Raw genomic sequence first — 18,882 nt, 5'->3', positions numbered from 1 at the left:
AGCCAGAAAGCCGAAGACTGGGGCCGGCCTGCAGCGGCTGGGGAAGAATTAACGGCGAGCGTGTGAGAAAGGACACTTACGACCCCAAAGAGCAGGCCTTGGAAGGAGTGGGCACGCTGGGGGTAAAAATGAGTCTGAAATGGGCTGAGGCTTTACGTCAAATCAAGGGAAACTGCGTCACGTGAAGCACTGTACCTGTACCTGCCCGTGGGTTCAGGAGGGAGCTGTTTGACAAAAACTCCTTGCATTCCAGAAAAATAAAGCTAAGCGGCTGCCAGCGTTTATGGTATCTGTTGGATGCCCTGAGCCAGCAGAATGGGAAAGGAACTGTTTTGAATTCCAAGGACATGGGACGCTGGCATCCTGGGCTTGTCCCACAGTCCTGAGAGAGGCCAAGGAGGATTCTGCCCCAAGGAGGTTCTTCAAAACGTTTTCCTCCACAAAACGGCCTCTCACTGACCTGTGTCAGGGCCTGGAATAGTGCCACGGAGCATTGTTCCTTCCACTAAAGTAAGGGTTTTAACGGAGATTACAGACTCCTCGGGAGTCAATGACTGCGCTTTGGGAGGTCCCAGCGCCCCGTTGACACCGTGCATGAAATTTAGTGTGTGTTACAGGATGTTTTCCTGGGGAGAGGGTCTATGTCTTTCATCAGATTCTCAAAGGATTCTGTGACCCCCTCCAAAAAGGATTTATTTAAAGAATTTGTCTGAAAGGGGGATTATCCAATAAATGGCATTGAGATAATTGGCTGACCTTTTGGGGAGAAAAAAATAAAGCTGGATCCCCACCTAACTCCTTACACCAGAATACACCCAGACAAATCAGGGATGTCAACATCAAAGAAAAAAATGAAGCAACAAAAGTTACGGATGAAATTTGCGTAAATATATTTATAAGCTTGGAGCTGGAAACCAGTTTTCAAAGTGGGACCCAAAATCCAGAAGCCATATATGAAAAGACTGATTAATCTGGCAAGGAAAAATTAAAATTCTGGTGTGGGGAAAATAAAGATAAGGGAAAAATTGAGGTCACAAGACAAGGGACAAACAGAAAAATATTTATAGTACAAATCGAAAGACAAGGGGCCGATTTATTAATGTACAAAGAGCTCAGGTAACCGATAGGAAAAAAACATTAAAGTAACCAAACATAAAGATGTACGTCCGACATGGGACGTCCTGCTTAGGGCACACAAAAAGAAACGCAACTAACCAAAAAACAAATAAAAAGATGCTCAGCAATATGTTAAATAATTAAATGAAGGCAAAAGGATACCCAAAATGGGATTACCATTTTTCACTTTGAACATTGACCGAAATTAATATTGAATAGTGTTTTATGATATAGATGTTTTATATTTTATTTAGTCTGCTATATCTTGATATTTGGATTGTGCCTGCTTCTCCGGTATTATAAACAATGTTGTCAAGAACAATTTTGTAGCAAATCCATGATTATTTACTTAAGATGAATTTCTAGAAGGATCGTCAACATTTGGTATTATGTAGCTGATCTGATCGTTTCCAAGGTGATCAGAGCAAGCAGCCTGGAGCCAGGGCCCTGGGACAGGGTTCAGAGCCCTCCTGGGAATGGCAGCCCTGGATTTAGAGATAGAAAAAATGGTAAATAACGTTCCATGAGCATCTGTCATGTGCCAGGCAGTGTGTCGAACACTTTTGCATTTATTAGACGTCTCATTTAACCCTATGGCAGCAACAAGAAATGAGGCAAACATCTTTTTCCCATGGTACAGAAGAGGAAACTGAGGATCAGAAAGGTTTAGTAACTTCCCTGAGACGGCACAGTGAAGCGAGAGCTGGGATTCAGGTCTCTCCGGCCTGAAAGCCTGTGTTCTTCTTGCCTCGCCAGCTGTCTGTCAAGGGCAGCAGCAGGTGGTTTGGCTGGAGGTTGCGGGGACAAGGAGGAAAGAGAGGCACTGCCAGGGAGGTTGGAGGATCCCAAAGACAATTTCGTCCCTATTTACAATTTTCTGGAAGATTGCCCCTCCCCTGGGTACCCTGACGTGTAGCCCTCCAGGGAAAGGTCTGTGTGGGAGGCTCCCTCAAGGATGGATGAATGAATGTTGGACAGCAAAGGGCAGGGGAGGTTCTGCTCTTCTCTGCTCCCCTAAACCCTGACTTTTTAGGTGCATTTAAATGGGCCACCCAGGTAGACTGTCAGCTCTCAATCACCAGCCCCACCTGTGCACACGTGCTTGTGCACAGCACAGAAACAAGAAAGAGGCATCTGTGTTCTCTAGGGTCCCAGGCGATTCCAGACCCTTCTCATCTAATTGCTCTTCTCAACCTTCTACAGGACTTCCCCAGAAAAGTCGGTTCGTCTCCCCGTCACACTGGATCAGACCAGCCCCCCCAGATGACACAATTAAGTAACTGTGTGCAGGTCATAGTCTTAGAGAGCAAAGGGCAGCTCTGATGTTACTGCTGAAATAAATTCTAAAGATGCAACAAAGCTAGAAGGAGTTTGGGGGCTCAGAGTTAATTTTCTAAGAGGGATCGCCCCTCCCAGCTGTAACCGTGGCTTCAGACCCACTGTAGCCAAAAGAGGTAAATTATGATTCTGGAAACAGCCAGTGTAAGCAGAGAGATGAATCATTCTGCCAGGTCTCTGATGGACAGAAAGTCACTTTCCTGCTCGGTTATTAATCTAGAGTGGTTACTAGTTAAAGTTATCCCCAAAAATATTTGGCTATTCCTAAAGACGTGGAACACAATGAGAGATAAAGTAGAAAGCATCAAAAGATTTTTTAAAATGTACATATTCTTTGACTCAGCATAATTTCGCTTCTATGAATTTTTATCTCAAGGAAATAATTTGATTTGCACAAAGATCTATGTACAATATATCCTTCATGGCATCTTTTATACTATCGGAGAACTGGAAGCAAACCAATGTTCAACAGAAGGGACTGACTGAGAAAATTAATGCAGCTATTAAAAATCGTGCCGTAGGAAAGATAGTGACGAGGGAAAATGGTCACAATATAGCCATTAGTGGGCTGGGGCAGGAAGCAAGCTAGAAAACCATATGTACAAGCTAAGATATTTTAACAAAGGACAAACATTGGGGGAGAGAGAAAGAAGTCTGGAAAATCTGTGTACCAAAAATATTACAGAATTTTTCTGCAGGTGATGGATTTACGGCCAATTTTTCTTTTTCTTGTGCTTTTTGGTTTTCCACGTTTACTGCATTGGGGCCCCTTTGTAATAAAGGAAGGCCTTTTTTAAAGGATGGTTCTGTGTCAGATCCTTTGGTGGGCGCCTGGCAGTGTCCTCCTCAGAGCGAGGCGGCTGCCCCGTTGGTCCAGTGCACAGGAGGCCGTGCGAGCTGGTCTGCCGTAGGAAAGGTGAACCTGGTTCACGGATTCATCTGTGATCACTCCTGCCTCCCCGATGCACTGGGGACAATCTGTGTCCCAAATACGCAGCCTGTTAGACACAGTGTTTGACGGAAGATCGAGTTCCCGGGATTAGTGCTGGCTTGAAAAATGACCCTCGCATCCCCGGAGCTGGAGCGCGGCTGGAGCAGAGCTTGGCATTTATAACCACTCTCCCCGCGCGGGGCCTGGACACCACACAATTTTGACAGATGATTCTCATGAGAAACTTTCAGTTTCCATTTGATTATGGGCCCGTAAACACAGATTGCCACTGAGTGAAGTTAGGGCTCTGCCTGTGTGGGACCTGCCAGGGCTCAGGAAGCCTTTCTGATGGCCCTAGTGTGCCTGTCACCCGCTGGAGACCCAGGCTGCTCATGGTCCTGAGCAGCCGCCCGCAGTTATGCCTGTGTCTTATGTGGCTGTTGGAAGTACCCACATGCATCCTTTACCTGGGCATCTGCCTCTCCTGTTACCTGGGCAGGGACGTGTTTTCTCCTGGATCACCCAATCCTCCCCAGCCCTGGGTGGTAAAGTGTGCCTGGGTGGTTCTAGAAGGCTTCGGCCAACTTTGGCCTGGGGTCCACCGTCCTGCTTTTTCTCTTCTTCACTCATTCATTCATTCGCTCGTCATTGGCAATAGTGAGCCGCTGCCACGTGTCAGACACACGGACTTGGAGATGCCAGGTGGATCCAGGGATTCAGAGATGAAAGCTCCACTACTGCCCTCAAAGGAGTCACACTCTGAGACAGTGTCACTGCACTCACCTAGAGAGACGCTCCAGGAGCTAAGAGAACACTGGGGAAGGAGAAGCCAGCCTGGGGCATGGGGGAAGGATGCTGGTCACTCAGTTCAACAGAAGTGTCCAGAGAACCTTCACTGCGCTGGACTCCACGGGATTAAACAAAAATGGTGAAACAGCAGTGTCTCTACCTTCTTGTTTCTTATCACTTTCCAGCATTATGGGCTAAGATTGCTTCTTTCTCCCTCCATCTATGGGGAAAAGATCAGGAATTGCTTCGGGATGTTTGAGCAAGGGGACAAGATGAGCCCGTAGCAGAGTGACTCCTATGGGGTCTTGAGTCTTCAGCAGGAATTAATTCAACAAATATTTATTGGGCCCATGCCTGGCACTCTTCAAGGCATTGGGAAGCGCAAGAGATGGAATGAGACGAAGCCCAAGGACTTGGGAGTTTCCATTCTACTGGGAAGAAAGAGAGAGACAGAGACCATAGCTAAGAAACACATGAATATATAGCGTGTCAAGTGCAACGGACAACTTAGAGAAGAGAGGGGGTGAGAGAGGATGGGTGTGGGCGTATAATTCATACGTGGGTGGAGATGAGGGCGTATGTTTTATATACACGCAGAGATGAGGGCCGCTTGGACCGTGATGGCAACAGAGGAGGTGACCAGACTCCAGATCCGCTTTGAAAGGAGAGCGTGCAGGGTGAGGCATACAGAGGGGAGAAAGAGAGAGGCAGAGGAGGGTTCTCAGGATTTTTGCTTGAGAACTGGGAGGGCAGAGTTGCCTTTTCCTGAGTGGAGAAAGTAGGGGGAGAACATTTGGGGAAATGTCTCTTCTAACCTTCACTCCTGTCCCAGGGGCTCCCCACACACCACACCCGCCTCGTGGCCCCTGACCCAGTGCTGTGACGTGTCTTTTTTGTCGGCTCGAGCATCTGCCTGCCTGCCTTCCTTGGTGTACCGTTTGCACTGTGGTGTGTGTTCCAAATGCAGCCGTGAACCACAACATGTCTGGGGCCCCATCGAGGGGAACCCCTGGGCAGTGCACTCCAGCTCTGACCTTGAGGCGACCTCCCTGTCCTGGGCTCAGACGCCAGGCAGCCTAGCACTACGAGACGGTGAGGCCCAGATGCCTGTGGGGGCTGCTGCCTCCTTGCCGTGCTCGGCGCTCCAGCTCTTTCCCCATAGAGACGCCCCGCACGCTCCAGGCACGGCTTGCACCAGCCTCTTTCGCAGACCAGCTGCTGGGTATCCGCTCTTTCATCTCTGTTCCTGGGGGGCCCTGGCTCCGCATCCTGTGCAAACACATCTGGACTTCTTCAGCCCACATGACAGGAACATCTGCTGCCAGGAAAAAAAAAAAAAAAAGACACAGCAGCCCTTTTGTAATCACGCCTAATCGTCTCCAGCCCCTGGGGCACTTGCATCTGGGTCATGGATTTAAGGACTTCCAAGATGTTTCTAGAAGCGTATTATTGCCTTCTGTGGTCCAGGCGGCAGCGAGAAGAAGGGTGTAGAAGCGGGTGCAGGGAACGGGACAGGGTGCAAGGGAGGGCAGGCGAGTGACACAGCGGATCCCCCTGTACCCCTTGGCCTCATTGCTTCGAGGGGCTCCTGCTGCCATCCACCTGCCACTAGCTCCATCTCTTTGCCGGAGGGTTTTTTCTGAAGCCCTAAAATTCTGCTTTGCCAGAAGTGGGGGAATTAATTCCCACCTACGGAGCAGCCCTCAACAGGGACTGAGGGAGTGGGTGCAGACACGGCCCAGCTACCTTGCCCCTCGGCTGCGGTGACCAGGAGGCACCCGCTCTACAGGTGTCCTGGAGGTCCTGTGGGGGGAAGCTCCTGTTGGCCACGTGGGGGTTGACTCGATAACTTGCTCCTCTGGCTGCCTTCCCTCTCCTGCATTGCCTCCCTCCCCTCCCCCTGCTGGAAGTCCTGCATCGGCTGAATGTGCACCAGATCTGCCTCTCAGGAGCAGCTTTTGGGTGAACCCGTTCTGAGAGCAGTGATGGCAAATGTCAGCATCCGTGGGTTTATAGGTTGTTTTTAGGGCAGTTCAAACAGACACCAAGAATCTGTGGATGTTCTGGGACCTTAGGACAGGGGAGAGACACCACGGGGTGGAGATGAGCATATTGAAAGCAGAATTTCCTTGTTCTGGATCAGCTCTGAACTGACTGAAGTCCAGAAAACGCTCATAAACCAGCGTGTTGCAGGTGCAACAGCACAGCCGTGGAGGGAAAGAGTTCCTCTGTCCTCTCCGTCTCCCCCGGCACAGGAAAACGCTTCCTTGTTGGAATTTTAAGCCATTTGAACGTCTGTTCTCTGAGTCAGACATTTGGGCTGAATGTAGACGGCACATTTTGACATCAGAGAACATTGCATGAAGAGAAAGGGGAGAAACTGTAGGCTGAACATCAGCCAGATCCACAGCCGTGGGTCCTTCCCTCACGGCTGCCGTCAGTCAGGTGGCACTTCTCGACGTGGGTTCCTCAGCCTCCTGATTCAGCCAGTGTGACTGCCTGCCGGGTAATCTCGGCCGGGGCTGTGATTCAGTCAAGCATCGTGGAGGCCAATCTTATCATTTTACAAACAGGGGAGCCGTGCCCCAGGGACTTCATTGCCACGGGTCCCTTACTCACTCCCCAAAGCTCGCCCTGTTCTCGGGACCCCTTATGAACAAGCTTTGCAAATTTTCCTAATTTATTTCCATCTTGATAGCCCATCTCGTCCATCCGTTGTAGAGTTTATCGGGAATGGCCAAAGTGGAGACCGCCCCATTTCAGACCACCTGGAAGGACAGTGTGCTCGAGAGAGGGCTGACAGTAGGGAAAACGCATGAGCTCTCATTTGCAGTTGGTTGAAAGGACCAATAACAAACCACAGGCCGAGCTTCTGATACCTCAGGCTTTGCGACCTCACGAGGTGTGGAGGGGAGCTGGTTCTCATCTGGACAGATGGACTTGTTTGCAACTCCTTCTTTAGGTACCCCCGACGCATAATATCCTGTCCTGAGTGGGTGGCTGTGTCCCAAGTGACTGAACAGACCCCAAAGAAACACCTGCCACAGAGGTAGCAGCCTCTGTTCACAGAGCCAAGAGACTACTGTGTCACTGCCTCTTTGTCTAAGGGTTCAATTCTTTCTGTAAGCCGGCTGGGCCTAGGATTCGGAGAGCAAGTGAGAGAGGCCCATGCCAGGTTCCCTGCCGTCCTGCCTGAGAAGCTGCCGGCTGGGGTCTGGGGGAGAAGACAGGATAGGGATGGGCGGGATGCCAAAGCGTCTGCCCTGGATGTGTCACGGCGGTGCTTGATGCTGGCTCTTCTCCAGGAGCGGACGCTCATCTGAGAAGGCATCTTGCCCACCTGGGCTAACTCTTGGTCCCAGACTTGTCCAGTTTTCTTTCCAAGGAGAGGCAGCTTGCACTGCGCCTGCTTTGCAGTAGGCCACATGGCAGCGGGGGAGAGGGCAGCTGGAGGCGACACTGCAGGCTTTGCAGAGCATGCCAGCGCCATCCATGAGCCTTCACTCGAGCCCAGCCCCAGGCCAGGGCCTGTACAGAAAGAGAGCCTGAGACTCCAGAGATCCTCGGGGACAAGAGTGGCAGATGGCGGGCAGATGTCACCACGTTCTCTCCCGGGCCCCAAGCAGACGTAGCCCGTGGTATTCACGTTCAGCTGGCATAGAGCCTCAGAAACCTTCTCACCACTGCAACCCAGCGACCAACATTAAGACCCACAACTGGCATCCGAGACGAAACTTATTTTCCACGTCTGTCCTGGAAACTTACAGATTAACACGGATTCGTGGACATAGATAAACCCGTAACAGGTATGCAGATACTTTGATAAGAAATATTTAACCGTTAGCAGAGCAGAAGCGTCATTGACCTTGCCTAAAAGTTAAGGGTTTTGCCATACAGTAAGCCTTCGAATCAGAGTGTCATGTGATTCATGTCCTCGAATTTGGCACAAGGGCCATCCCCCTTTCAGTTGGGAGGATATGGCGATCCTCGCTAGGCTCTTCCTGAGGGGCCCTGGGATCCCTGTCCAGCTGATAACATCTGGATAGAGAGCAAGGCAGATAAGACTCACGTCTCCCTTCTCTGTAGGGTCTCTCCAGGCTGCTCTTCCTGCCTCCACCTCTCACTTCTCTCCTAAGCTCCCCTTAGGTAGGTGATCATGTAAATTAGCATCTCAACTAGGAGGAGGCACCATTAACAGTGACACCAGAACAAGAGGTAGAAACGAGACAAGTCCCAGGCAGCCGGGGCTGGGATTCCCACGGCCGCAGGCCCTGCACTTCTGTACGGGACTGTGTGTCTGTGTGAGCCAGACGTGTGTGTGTGTGTGTGTGTGTGTGTGTGAGATGAGTGGGCGTGCTACGGGGCAGTAAGAGAAAGTGCATCCCCCCCAGCCTGGGGTCAGTCCCTTCCATAGCCTGTGTCCCTCTGGCTTCTCCTGCCAGCTCTCCCTCAGGTGTGAGAGCACAGATCGATGGAGCTCCTGGCTGAGCTGACAAGGCTCCCAGGGGCTGGAGCCATTAATTAAGGCTGCCCCACTCTCAGCACAAGCCGAGTGCCTCTGAAGGACCTTTTAATTGCCACTTGAATGGGTAGCTCCCTTCCTTCTCTCAAAATCAAGGTTCTGCTCAGAAGCGATGGGAGCCGGCAGCTGGTGAGTTGTGGGAGCTGGTCTGTCCCGCAGGGGAAGCCCCCAGATCCTGGCAGACCAGGGGAAAGCTCCCCTCTGGGCATGTCTTCCCTGGGAGGCTGACTTCAGAATCTTCTGCCGCCACACAGGTGCTGACAAAATTCAGACAGTCACGGTGGAAAGGACGTCTGAGACCTTTGAGTCCCTCTGAAGTTCCCAGAGGGCCAGTGGCTTCCTGAGAGCTCAGGTGTCCTGGGAGCTTCCTTACCCTGGGAGGGGCAGGCTGTTCCAACTCGGGTCCTGCCCAGTGTCGCCGTGGATGGAGGGGACCCGGCTGCTGCTGCTGCTGGCCATGTGGAGTACAGGACAAAGGGCTGGACACGGTCGGCACTGGCTGAGCTTGGAGCCCTGTTCTGAGAGTCCTTGTTGAAAGAACCAGGCAGAAGACTCTCGGAACCAAGAGAGTGGAGCCCACAGAACCTGGAAACCAATCGCACAGAAAGCTCTGCATGGGCTTGGGCTCCAGGAGAATCCGGCCCACCCCAGGCAGCCCCTGGAGCAGCTGCCAGTGATGCTGTGACCTTGAAGCTGCCTGTCCCCTGAGACTCCCCACTGTGATTCCACGGCAGACCCAAACGCAGCGTCCAAGGCTGAATGGTAACTGTGCCCCCCTCCCCTCCGCCCTCACCCACGCCGCGGAGGAGGCGGCCGCTCAGTTCTGCCCAAACAGCCAATAAGGCAAAATTCACTCCTATTTGGAACGCAGTAGGATTCCAATTTTCAATGAATTTCCCTTCCTAAGGCCGCTTGGCTTCGCAGACGTGTGCTCTGCATTCTGGCCTGCTGACGGCAGAGCCGGCGTGGAGCCCCTGAGAGCTGGGCCTGGAAGCACCCGGCAGAGTCCTAAGTTTTTCAGGGAAAATGGGGAATGGATGATGGTGTGAATTTGGAGTGTGTGTGGGGCGAGAGGCCTGTGCGTGTCAGGGAGCAGATGAAGTGGAGGCTCAGCCCAGTGACAACAATGGGCACAATGATGTCAATAATTACACAGGTAGCAACCATCATCTTCCTCCTGCTTGCAGTGGCCGGGTGCCTTCATCCATCACCTTGGCCTGTCTTGCAGTCAGCTCCATTGGGTAGGTGGTACCATGGCCCCATCCTACAGATGAGAACACTGAGCACCAGAGAGGTTAGTTAATAAGGTCCCTCAGTGTCCCTAGAGGCAAACTAGGAAGGCTGCTGTCTGCCTTTGGGGGTCCCCGGATCTGTCACACTTAGGCAAGTAAGGCTGACAAGCTTCCAGGGAAGTGGGTTTTCAACCCTGAAGATGCTAAGAAGACTTCTGTGAGGCTGGTGTCGTGTGTCCTTCATTGCCCAGGGTGGTTCTTCATTTTCAAGGCTGCTGGAGAGCAGGGCGGGCCTGAGATGTATGACAGCTCTGCATAGTTACTTGTGCTCCCGACAACGTGGGTGGAGAGGGCAGCAGGCTATTGACTTGCAATCCAAGGGTTTTTGGGAGATGTCCCAGCGCTTGATCAATATGGCAGCTCTGTCTTCATTAAGGTCCCAGCCAGGGGCAAGAACCAATCAGCTGAGTGCCCGGAGCCCCTGGGGTCACTGCTTTTCACTCGGGCACCCCAGGGCCAGGGCATTGAGTGCAGAGTGAGCTGGACAGGTGGGCGGTGTCAAGCGTGCAGAGGGCACAGGCCCAGCTTTCTCTCTGCAGAGAAGTGCAAAATCAGCTTTCTGGCGGCAGGTGGCCAAGCCTGGCCCCTGCCATGCGAACAGCAGGAGGGCAGTGGGCAGCTCCTTTGGCCCCACCCTCCCCAGTGCCCACTGAACTGTGGCAAACAGGGGCCACTCAGGCTGAAGCAGAGCAGGCCTGGCCTCCCTCCACAGAGCTCAGGTCGGCAGATGTGGGATGGGGTCCCTGTGTGGGGTTGGGAGGGGGAGCTGTCAGAAGAGCATGGAGAGAGAAAAACATTGTGTCAGTCTCTTGGCTGGAGATGACAGAAAACCCATCACAAAATGGCTTAAGAAAGACCAAAAGGAAAAGGATGTCTCTTACTGATTCTTTTCACTAAAATACCCAAGCCTGGCTGAATCCAGGAGCCTTGGTGATGTCATCAGGTTTGGGTCTCTCTCGATTTCTCAGCTCTGCTTCTTTCTTTGTTGGCTCCATGCTCAGGCAATTGAGGCAAGAAGGCAGACCGCATCGGGGAAAAAGAGTGAGCTTTTCTTCTTTAACCAATAAAAGCTGCATTCTGGGCCTGCCTCTCTTTGGCCTGATTTGGGTCTTGTGGTGATCCACGAACCAGTCCTGTGCCCGCTGATTGCCGGCTCCTGGAGCTGGGGGTGGGGTCAGCCCCACACGAAAGGGTCATGGGGAAACGGTGATGATGTCCAAGGCTCAAGAATGGGAATGGATGCTGGGTGGCCTAAGGAACCATCACGGCCCATTAAAGGGGACAGTATTAGCCTGGATGGGTCAGAAACCTGGTAGTTCTCCGACGGGGGTGTGTCCAGGAGAAGCCTGTGTCTGTGGGGCAGCGGGACGGGAAGGTGCACGTGTGTTGATGGGAAACTGAAGGATTCGCTCAGAGAGAGCACCATAAATAGACGCCTCCATAAATAAGACTGCCAGGCCTGCCTTCACCAGGGTGTCAGATGTGAGTCAATGGGTGTGTGTGTTGGAGGAGGGGGTCGGCCTGTTCCCTGGGAACATCTCATCCACAGACTCTAACAAGCCTAGTGCTTAGACGTTACAAGGTTTTCCACACCGTGTATCCGTGGACATTCTCCATCTTCCTGGGCAGCAAGTAAGGCTGTTACTCTTAGGCTCTCCACTCAACAGGTGAGACAGCACCTAACAGGTAAGTGGCCCTCCTCTAGGGCCAGGCTGCTGTGTGGACTTTGCTGTGTGACTTCAGACCAGATGCTCAACCTCTCTGTGCCTTGGCTTCTGCATTGGTAAGAGGAGCTGGCAGTAGTACCCACCATACAAGGTGTAGTGAGCTAAGTCAGTGAAATGTCAAGAACACCACTGGGTGCGTTATAGGAAGGCAGATCTGAGACTGGTATTTTGGACCTTTGAACTCGATGCTGAGGCCAGGCCAGCGATTTCCAGAGCCCATAGCCATGCGCTGCACGGCTCTGAATAAACCTCTCCGGTGGAAGTGTCTAGAGCTCTCCTGTGAGCATTCCTTCCTGCAGCCAGGAGTGTAAGCAAATCAGGGATCCTGTGGGAGCCCCCGCCGGTGCTGAGCTGGTGAGGCTGTGCTACGCCGTTATTAAAGGGCTTGGCTGACGCCGCAGTCTGGGCGAAGCTGGTGTGTGGGAGCTGGAGGCCCTCCTCCCCCTATTTCGGCCTGGGTCGAGGGCTCCAGAGGAGGCGGCTGAAGGTTTGGGGCTTCCCTTCTTCGAAAGGGAGACATGGACAATGTATAAGATGGTGCTCCGGACAACGGGGTGGGTGGAGACAGGTAGTGGGGCTGTTTGTCTGCTGGGGAAACAGGCAGTCTGCAGGCCCTGCTACCCAAGGGGGGTCCATGGGCCGCAGCCTCGGCACCGCCTGAGAACCTTGTTAGAATCGCAGACCCTCAGGCCTGCCCAGACTTATGCGTCAGAACTTGCTTTTTAATAAGATGAGTCGTTTGCACATTAATGTTCCAGAAGCGATGCTCTCATTATCTTCAGTCCGGGGAGGTTTCAGTCCCCCCGCAGCCATGCTGACGCTGCACCGAGTTCCAGAAACTAAGAGAAAGAACCTCGGGGACAAGTCAGAGGGCTCAGCTCTTCCCCCACCTTCCAGTGCTGCGTTGCCCAACGCGGCAGCCACCAGCTACGTGTGGCCGTTAAAGTTAAACGTAAACCAGTGGAAACGAAATACAAGGAAACGTCTTAGTCTCTCAGTCACCTAAGGCACGTTTCAGTGCTCAACAGCCACATGTGGCTAGCGGCTACTGTGGTGGGCAGCGCAGATCACAGCACGATTCCATCCTCACAGAAGCTTCCACCGGACAGCGCGGGTCTAGGGTTCAACTGTGTAGCCGCGGGAGACGGGCGGCCCAGCCAGTCCCAGCTCTCGCCAAATGGCAGCTTCCCTCTCGGGTGGCAGGGGAAGGTGGATGTCTATGACAAACATGCGAGGACAGATGTGTGGGCACTTGGAGCCATTATGCAATAACCAATAGCATATATAAAACATGTTATACATATCTATATTATATAGAACTTAGATATTATTATACACAATGATCTTTCCTATGAGGAATTGGCCACATGAGCATGGAGGCTGATTATGGGACTTTCCATGACCAGCCTTCTAGAAGCTGGAGGCCCAGGAAGGCCGGGGGTGCACTTTGAAGGCCGGAGAACCAGAGAGCTGAGAGTGTAGATTCTGGTTCGAGTCTGAAATCCTGTGGCCCAGACCTCCGAGGCCAGGGAAGGCCGACATCCCAGCTCAGATGGCCAGGCGTGGCACAGCTGCCCTGCTCAGTCTTTGTGTTCTGTTGGGCCCTCAACGGGTTGGAGGAGGCTCGCCCACGTGCTTTCCTCAGTTCAACAACTCAGATGCTAATTTCTTCCCAAAACACCCTTGTGGACGCACCCAGAAATAATGTCTAGCCAACTACCTGAGCACCCATGGCCCAGTCAAGTTGTCACATAAAACTAACCATCGTACTCTGTTAGATGACCCCCTCATGGGGCAGGGGCTGGAGAACTGTTCACCAGTGATCCTGTCCTCTTCCTCCTGGGCCCACCTTTCTGGGCTTTCCCCACAATCCCCCCACCAGACAGGTGGGCCAGGGGACTGAATTCTGGCCTACAGAACGTGGGCAGAAGGGAGGCTGCCACTCCCAGGCCTGGGCCGCCAAAAGGCTTCTCCCTGGCAGCCCAGCCAGATGCAGACAGCCCAGCAAAGGCTCTGTAGCCCCAGAAGAGAGCCGAGATATGGGATGAGTGAAGCCCTCAGCCCAGCAGCCCAGCAGGAACTGAATCCTGCCAGAGACCACAGAGGGAGCTTGGAAGTGGATCCTGTGCCAGTTGAGCCTTCAGATGAGACGCCAGCCCTGGCCGACACCTTGACTGCAGCCTGGAGACACCCTGAGATCGAGGATCTGGTTCAGCTATGCCTGGATTCCTGACCCAGAGAAGCTTTGAGATAAGAAATGTGTTGTTGTAAGCCATTAGGTTTTGGGGTATTTTTAAATGCAGCAATAGGTAACTAATATACCTACACAAGAACTGTGATGGAGGAGAGGAAATTGGTCCTGGTGGTCCAGCAGTGGGGTGATTGGGCTTGCGTTGGTGGTGGTGTGGGAAGTGGAAGAGAACAATGGCGCAAAGGTGAGACCTTGGGTGAAAGCAAGGACAGTGACGAGATGACCCCCGTGGGCCCTCTCAGGTGTACTGCTGGGAATGGCCCTGGCTGCAGCCCTGGAGATTCATGGGTCCTCAGGGGGGTGATGGCCCCCCAAGGCTGATGAGCTCTCACACTCCACGTTCTGTCCACGCAGCTATCAATATTAAAACGTGCCAGAGGAGAGACGGGGAAACGGGGCTGTGGGCAAGATACAGCTCTGAGCGGGGAGAGGAAACGAGAATGAATTTCCTTCTCCTTCCTGCTTCACTGAGTTTATTGCAGAAGGCGCTGCCAGCGAGAAGGAGCGGGGAGCTCATGCCTGCAAGCTGTGAGGGGGCTGGTTCCCCTGGAGGACCCCTAGAGAGCGCTGAGATGGGTACCACTCATCCTGGGTCCCGGCATTCTTCATGAGGCCCCCTGACAGTTTGAGCCCCTCCCCAGACCATCCTGGATGCCTGCTATTGAGCAGCGCTCTGGGCTTCCAGCCCTGCTGGTCCATCCTGGGGCAAAAATAAAAAAGAAGTTTAAAGGAATAAAGGAACATAAAAGCAAACAGAAGCGCCCTGTGTGGGTGGGTGTGGGTGCTTTTGGGGCTCTCCATTCTGGGGTCTCAGCCCTACAGCTCACAGGAGCCCACTCCTCCATCCCGGCACCTCTGGTCTCCCCCTCCGTCCGTTCTTCCCTGGAATCTCCTTTCCTTCTTTTCCATTCCTGCTGCTGGCACCCCATTCGCATACTGGTCATCACCCCCACTCCCTCCCTGTTCCAATGGTTGCCATGGCTCTCTGACCGCTCCCACCTCCCCCTTCCCTTCCCCCTCCCCGCGCTGTCCAATCCATGCTGCCGGCAGATTAATTTGGGGAATACTGCTTTGGATACATCACTTCCCTGTTTAACAATCTTCAATTTGTCCCAAACCACTGCAGGACCAAGTCAAGAAGCGTTGGCCTCACCTGCGGGCCCTCATGTTCCCCTGTCTACACGGCCTCCGAGGCCCGCCCCCTGAGCGCCCACCCGGCTGTGGGTGCCTCCCCCCACGTCCCCCCAAGTGCACCTTGAACCTTGGTCCTTTTCCACACTTCTCCCCTGCCCCCGGCAGGTCCTGACCAGCCCCCCGTCCCCTATCTTTTCCTGTACAAATTCTACCCCTCCCTCTTCAAAACCCAGGTCAAATCTTACCCCTCAGCAAATCCGTCCCTGACGGTTGGAGCCCTGAGCGCTTTCTCTGTCCTCTGAACTTACACGGTTTTAGCCTGTGCGAGTCGTTTGTTAATCCATCAGGCTCTGTGCCGCCTGGAGACACTGTTCTCTGTAGCCTTGTGCTGATGGTTAACCCTGTGGGAGTAATTTACATTTTCCTTGTTTATAGCTTGGCTTTGGGTCCCCTTGTGACCTCCTTGGGGGCGGATGCCATGACATCACGCCCCTGGCCTTCCTCACTGAGCCCAGCACTAAGCGTGGCCAAGCCAGGTGTGCAGGGTATTTGGCTGGATTTTCTTCTCTCCTTCCAGAAGTCCTGGGATACTGCCCCAGTTTCTCCATTCATTCATTCATTCATTGACATCGTCTTTGGGAGGGCATCTTTTCATGTTTGTCCTTAAATGGTGTTTCCTTGGGGTTCTGGCCTGAATCCTCTGCTTTTCTCATAGTCCACTCTCACCCTGAATAATCTCAGCTGCATCCCTTCTCTCCACCACCAGCATGTGCATGCTGGGGGCTTCCCTGCGTTCTCCGCTGGTTTCTCCCCTGATCTTCAGGCCCTGTGGCCAGCTCCCCAGTGGACTCTCAAGCTGCGTGTCTCCAGAGCTTAGCCCAATGCCTCCCACAGAGTCAGAGCTCAGAGAGTGTTTCACTGGTTGAATGAATGAATGAATGAATGAATGGCTGCTGTTGTGCTGTGTTTCCAGGGCCCAATCACCTCACTTGGAATCCACCATTGCTACCTGCTGCCGGCACCTCCAAAGGCTGCTTGGTTTCCACCTGCCCACCTCCTCCTCCTCTGCAGAGCCCCTGGCCTCCTTCAGGTGGGTGTATCATGTGGCCTCCTTGTCCTGACTCCTGGGTGGCCCCTCTGTCAGTTTTAATCCTCCAGCGGCCCCTTGCCTCCCCCTCATCCTTCCCTCCCCCTCAACATTCCAGCTGAGTCCCCGGAAACCTCCCCATGATGCTCTCCTGTCCCCACCCTCCTTAATTCTCTCTTTCTCCTCCACACCACCTGCACACCTGCTCCAGCCAGACGACTCTGCAGCCACCTCCTGCCTCTGCTGCATCCCCCTCCAGGGACCACCCCCACCAGCGGGGCACAGCCTGCAAGAAGTGCCTCTTAACCTTTGCGTGTGTGAAGGGGACGTGTCCACAAGACCCTGGGGCGGGTCCTGAGTCCAGGCGGGATCTCTGCACGGAGCGGACGTCCCAGCCACGCTCTCCTCCCCACAAAGGGGGGACGGCCGTGGCTGTGAGGTGGACATCTATCACCCAGGCCAGACTTGAAGACGCACAATCAGGGCCCCTGCTCCACGAGGAGGGCCCCTAAGACAGACACAGATGTATATTGACTCGTGCGGGAGAGAGCTAAAGTCTCGAGACTCCCGTGTAAATGTCAGGGACACTGCAGGGCAGAGACGGGCGCCCTGCGGGGAGGTGGAGGGGTTGGTGGGCCGAGGAGGATGGAGAAGAGTGAGTAGGAGATATGTGGAGAAGCGTGTTCCACTGGATAGAAGTGGAGACCTGTCAGTCACCCAGTTGCCACCTCCCCTTCCAGATTCCGGACCTCTGCACGGGGCCTTCTCCTGCGAGCCCAGGCCTCGCTCTGTTTGGACAGCTCTGCCAGCATCAGTGGTTACCACTGCTCTCCTGGCCTCTGGTATGAGTTTCCTGGGGCTGCTGTAACAAATTATGATAAGCTGAGTGGCTTAAAACAACAGAAATTCATTTTCTCACATTCTGGAGGCCAGAAGTCCAAAGTCAGTTTCAATGGGCCAAAATCAAGGCGTGGGCAGGACCACGGCCCCTTGTGGGCTCTGGGGAAGGACTCTTTTCCCTCACCTCCTGGTAGCTGCCCCTCCTTGCCCTGTGGCTGCACCATTCCAGTCCCTGCCTCTGTGGTGGCAATGCATGATCCTCTTCTGTCTGCAGTCAAATCTCCCTCTTTCTCCCTTTATGAGGATTCTTGCGATTGCACTTGGGGCTGCCCAGATAATCTGGAATAATCTCTTCATCTCAGGAACCTTAATTTAGTCACATGTGCAAAGTCCCTTTTTTTGGCCATGTAAGGTAACATTCCTAGGTTCCAGGGACTAGGATGTGGATATCTCTCGGGTGCTATTACTCTGCCTACCATATCCCCTTGGCCCCCTGCAGATTATACGGGTGCTTCTCCATCAGAGGTCTACGGAGGGAGGTGATGTGTCTGGTACCCCCTCTTTCCTACACCCTCCGCTCAGTGACGATGGCTGCTGGTCCGCTCCTCTCTCCCTCTTCCTTCCTCTTCGCTCTCACTTTGGAGTCCCCAGAGCCATTTGGGTTTGGAACCAGTGCTCCACGTCCCTGGAGTAAGCAAGCATGAAACCTCAGTCCCTCTGTCACTCCATCAGAAGGATCCACACTGGGGCAGCCGGTGTCCCTTCAATGGATAAGCTGCAGCCTCCTTGGGTGTTGAGTGTCTTGGTTGGAGATGATGAGGATCAGGGGCTGAGGACCCAGTCCCAGCCCCTTTGTCTCCCTGAACATTCGCAAAGGAAGGAAGTGTGCTGGCCAGGGCTCCTGGACCCATCAGATCAAAGAGAGCAACTGGATCACTGCCCCCTCCTCATCTCTCCCTGCGTAGCTCCCGCCCAATCACATGATGAAAATCTCACAGATGTACTCAAAGGAGGCGAGGGCAGAGTGGCTGGAGATCAGTGCCCTATACTGCTGAGATGGCCAACCCCTCAATGCACGCTTGGGGACTGGGTTTGGCAGGGCAGACAGCAACAGAGGGCATGAGAAAGGGTTGGAGGGAGGAAGAGTCTGGGGAGGAAGAATAATTGCAACATGAAGAGCAGAAAGAGTGCGTGATCTGAAGCCAAAAGAACCGGGTTCAAGGCCCTCTGTGTGACCTTGGAGAAGTCACTTAACTTCTCTGAGTCTCACTCAGCTCATCTGTCAACTGGTGAATAACAATGCCTCCCTAATAGGGTGGCTGTAAAGATCATTGGGATAAGGTATATGGATCAATTTTGTAAATGCTCTCCACATGCAAAGAATTTCTATGATCCCAATCTCTGTATCCTATTAGCTAAGTTATAAACCCATGGTGATACGGAGAGGCTTCTGGAACCAGGTGAGGGTTGGTGACTCTTGCCACTCTAGGTTCTAAGGCCATGGAGGGAGGCTGGTGGACAATATGGGGAAACTCTAAATTCATTCATCTGTAATGAAGGGACGGGGTGGGGAGCAGAGCCTTCCTCACCTGACTTTGCTGCTGTTTGTTATTCTCGGGAGAAAGTTCCCCGAGCTGATGCTGCTTGAAGCAGGGCTGTCTGGAGTGATGGCTTGACAGGATGATGGATGGGGACCAGGCACGGCTTCTGACACCGCAGCACATACTCTGCATTCTTTATCTGGGGCTGCTGCCGGCGGAAGGCTGCAAATAAGCTCTCCAGCTACAGGGATCGCTGATAAAAGTCCACTGTGGGTGCGGAGACGATCATACTGGATTCAACAGCGCGCAGGCCC

At 53.2% G+C, this 18,882-nt stretch overlaps 1 long non-coding RNA gene across 1 annotated transcript; it reads left to right on the top strand.

Annotated features, from left to right (window-relative positions):
- Positions 1–9,846: 9,846 nt before the first annotated feature.
- Positions 9,847–18,368, top strand: LOC111775760 (uncharacterized). Its single transcript, XR_002811740.2, has 3 exons — positions 9,847–9,990; positions 16,074–16,190; positions 16,399–18,368. It is a non-coding gene; the product is annotated as an uncharacterized lncRNA (long non-coding RNA).
- Positions 18,369–18,882: the final 514 nt, after the last annotated feature.

The sequence above is a fragment of the Equus caballus genome, chromosome 11 (genome assembly GCF_041296265.1).
Source record: "Equus caballus isolate H_3958 breed thoroughbred chromosome 11, TB-T2T, whole genome shotgun sequence".
In the NCBI taxonomy this organism is placed as follows: domain Eukaryota; kingdom Metazoa; phylum Chordata; class Mammalia; order Perissodactyla; family Equidae; genus Equus; species Equus caballus.
The sequence above is the reverse complement of the archived record's forward strand: the minus strand, read 5'-3'. Positions and strand labels throughout refer to the sequence as shown.